The 4,185-nt window shown below is 41.6% G+C and overlaps 1 pseudogene; it reads right to left on the bottom strand.

The window, feature by feature from the left end:
• Positions 1–1,034: 1,034 nt before the first annotated feature.
• Positions 1,035–2,403, bottom strand: LOC122476805 (annotated as a pseudogene).
• Positions 2,404–4,185: the final 1,782 nt, after the last annotated feature.

The following is a 4,185-nucleotide window of genomic DNA, read 5'->3' as shown; positions in this document are numbered from 1 at the left end:
CAGAATCCTCTTTTTCTCTTTAAAGTAATGTTCCTCTCCTTTGATCTCTGGACTTGCACATGGTTTCCTATACCTTACATATCCTGAATTGCATTTCTGCTCCTATTACTTAATAAACCCATTTTTCTGGTAAAATAGCTGGCTGCTTTGCTTTTAAGCTTGATGTTATGATGCATGGTGCATGGCAGAGTGTCCTGGCTTAAAGGGCCAAAAGTGGAACAGATGGTTATTGGATGTTGGAAATATTTTGATCATGTCGGACTGACTTGTTTGGAATGTTGTGAGATGATCCACTTGTGGCAGGGCTGGGAAGAAAGCTTCTGAGACCTGTGAAGAGCTGAGAATTTGAGCTGGGAGAGACCTGAGCTTTCTCCAGCCTCAGGGTACCTTGTAATTTTTGTTTTGTAAATGAACTGAGAAAGATTTGGGTCCTGTGAAACAGGAATAAGTGGGCAAGCACCTCAGGAGCTTGGGCTTCTGAAAGAGAATAACCTGCAGTTTTCTGCTATTTCAGCAGGCAAGAGGGAATTAAATGAGAAAAAAGCTGTCACAGAAGCCATGTGCCTTCCTATGATCCCAGAACAATAGGCAGCAAATCTGACCTTCTTCAAAGAAGAGAAACTGCCTTCATTTGCAACTAGTGACTGGTTCAAAGCAAATAAAACTCATCTCTACTTTATTTACTTCAAACACATACAACTACATGATGCTATATTATAGATTAATTCATTTTCTCTCACCACTCTTCACCTGTTATACCCCACTAGATATTTCATGTTGGCAGACCTTGTTCACTGTTATAGCACTATGCCTAGAACAGTGCCTGGCACATTATAGGTCTTTAATAAGTATCTGTTGAATGAATGAAAAGACAGAAATGAATTTTGGAGGTGGGAGAACAGGGACCCATAGCCACAGAAATGTTTATGAGGAACAAAGAATAGTTACAAACAGAGACTGGCACTAAATTGTTTTGCTTCAAATCATATGACTCTCACTTATTAACTATGTGATCTTAGGCAAGTTGGTTTTTTTTAAGCAAAATTCAGTTTATTCATCTGTCTATGACACAGTACACAAGAGGTAAACTGTTTCACATCATAGATTTCACTTCCAACTCCTTGGAATGTTCATTTCTTTGGATAAAAGGAGAGACTAGACATGAGAGGCAGGAAATGCTTAGGCAGCTTAAATAAGGGTGGGAAGGGGGCAATGCTAACATAATCCTTTCAGGGATGGGCATAAGGGGACTGTTAGTCACAAGCTAATTTCTAGAACTCTTAGCTAGAACTAAAGGAGCACCACTCCTGACACCCATGCTGTTGTGGACCTCAGTCATCTCCACCACACAGGTACAGCAGTGCTTTCTGGTAACTCCACTTTGTGTCTTGCTGGATGCAGTAGTACAGGGATTTGGCATACTTTTCTCTTGAATTCAGACCTAATTTTCAACATGTCCACTTCACTGCGAGAGATCATTATTCTAATCAGGACTTTATCACAATTCCCCCTGGAGTTGTACAGTGAGTCAACAAAATACAGGGGTTTGTTCTGAATGCACTGGACCAAGTTCAGGAAAGCATTTTCCAGGTCTCCTTGGATCTCCTTCTTGATGCTTTCCAGCATGTCATAAGGGCTGTAGCTCTTGTACTTGACAAATACTTTTTTGGAGGTAAAACATACTCTGCTTGGTCATGATGCTGATACATTTGGGCACATCATTCCTTTCCTCTTCAATCCTAGCATCATAGAGATCCAAGGCATCTTGGTCAATCAGTTCACAAGCAATTACAGAGCCATCCTCTGCTCTTCTACCTTTGCAAGGGCAACCATCAGCTTGCAGAAGTCACCAGATGTGTCTGAAACAATGTCCTTCTCTAGACCAATCTTGTATATTTCCTTGTAAACTCCATTAATTTCCTGAAGCTCCTGGTTGATCTTTGAGCAGATGATCTCAATGAAGGAGTCCTCATCAGTTCCCAGCCCCTTCATGGAGGCTTCTAGCTCAGAAGCCTCATACTGAACAGATATTTTAAATAGGCCCAGAATCATGGTCTCCAGGTGGCCAGACAAGGCTGACTTTAGTGCTGATGCAAACTCCTTTTTGGTCCTTTTTCAGTAGGTAAAGGCAATATCCTGTCTCCGTTCATTGCTGCGGTTGGCCAAAATATTGACAATGGTAACCTTATCCACAGCTTTGGTTGTGGTTGCCATTTCAATGTTCAGAGCATCATGCTCAGCGTCAAAATTGGTGTATGCTTTGACCCATATTCACTTAGGGTGTGGAGTGATCACTCTCCAAGCTGAGCTTGCAAAGAATTTCGTGAACAGTAGACATTTTGAAAGAAGCTGGTCCAGGCACCGAGAGCTGCAAGTGTCCCTCGTTGTGGAGCTTGGGCAAGTTGTTTAAGTTGTGCTTTAAATTTCTAATCTGGAAATGGAGAAACTATTATCTATTTCATAGGGTTTTTTATGGCTTGAATGAGCTAATAGGTGTGAAACATTTAGAATAGTGCCTGACACATAATAAAACCAATATAAATGTTTGCTACAGTAACTATTATTATTTTGGAAAGGTTGGCAAAGGAAAATACTAAGTACATGGAAAAAGACAGGTTAATATTCTCGAAGCAGCTGCTATGTTCCAGAAACTCTGCTTTATGAATTACTTGCACTACTTTATTGACTCTAACTATAATCTTGTGAGATAGGTTGCATTACTATCCCATGCTAAGATGACACTGTATCCCAAGTCATGAAGAGCTGAAACTAAACCTTCATGCTGTGTCCAAGCTCTTCCCACTTTAAAGTACTAACTGCAAGCTCGAGATCATAAGAAAGGGCTGTGTCTGCTTTTGTTTATAATTTTATTCTCAGCTGCTAGCAAATAGTGGGTACTCACAAATGATTCATGGATTTGAATGAATGATGAATAAATAAATGCTTTTAAGAACAGCAGAAAGGGAAATTCCAACTAAAAACTATGGAAGAACCTAGGAAAATTGTGGAGGCTGTCAGTTTGAAGTAGGACTAAAGCAGACCAGAGTGGGCAATCTGAGTCTGCCCACATGGTAATGAAGAAGGCCTTTGGGTGTTACAGTGCCCATAGGAAGCCACTTTTGAATCTTGAACTGTGGATAGAGATTAAAATTATGGTTTTAAATTAAAAAATAAAAATATAAATATATGAAATACATTCTCACTTTTTAAATGCACACTATAAAATTCAGGGGAAGATGGCAGAATAAGAGGGCCCTATGTTCACCTCATCCCATGGATACAACTATGTAACACTCATATCAGCATAATTAACCCAGAAAGCAGTGCAAAGACTGGAAGAACAGTCTCCATAGCTAAAGGTAGAGAAGAGACCACATAGAAGAAGGTAAGAAGAGGTAGAGAAGAGGCCACATAGAAGGTGGGAAGGCAGAGATGTGGTTTGGGAGCAAAATGGACTATACACAACTGAGGTCAAGAGGGAGCTGAGGGTGTGATAAAGGGCAAGAAATAGACTATCATCCAGGGCAACCTGCTTGGGGAAGACAAATCCCCATAACATTTGACTTTGAAAGCAAGATGGGCCGAATTTCATGAGTTCTTACAACCAATGGGATTTAAAGCCTGGAATTTTAAAAAATCAACAGGCTCAGCTCTGGGAGAGCCAAGAGGGTGGTAGGAAGCTAAGTCTCTTCCCTTAAGGAGACAGTATGACAGCCACTGGAGATAAAGGATAGAAGCAGCAGTTTGAAAAATGCCTGGGGTACACAGGAGGGAGAGTTATTTATTCATCTCAGAGCATGCCCCAGAGAGACAGGGATCACAGGGAGACCCCACCAGGAACAAAGGAGCTGGCAGGTGCCATTTCCTTCCCAGATCCCCCAGAATAGACACATGGCCACTTGTGGAAGCCAGCACAGCTCTGACACTTGATACCTAACTTGTTTGCATCAAGCCCTGCTACCCACACTTCTGTGGAGCTGCCCTTTCCAGTCATGCTTGCCTAGTATCATCAGTTCAGGTCCCCTCCTCCAGAATACTGGTGAAAACCTTGACAGCAACTCATCTCCTGACCCAAGACCTCAATTCTGGCAGTGGAAGGTCTCATTTTGTAAACAGAGCAGAGCACACATGGTTAAAATGCAACCCACCTGGCCAAGGACAAAACACTGATGACAACAGGCAAAG

The sequence above is a fragment of the Prionailurus bengalensis genome, chromosome X (genome assembly GCF_016509475.1).
Source record: "Prionailurus bengalensis isolate Pbe53 chromosome X, Fcat_Pben_1.1_paternal_pri, whole genome shotgun sequence".
In the NCBI taxonomy this organism is placed as follows: Eukaryota; Metazoa; Chordata; class Mammalia; order Carnivora; family Felidae; genus Prionailurus; species Prionailurus bengalensis.
Note: the sequence above shows the minus strand (reverse complement) of the source record. Positions and strands in the feature narration are given on the sequence as shown.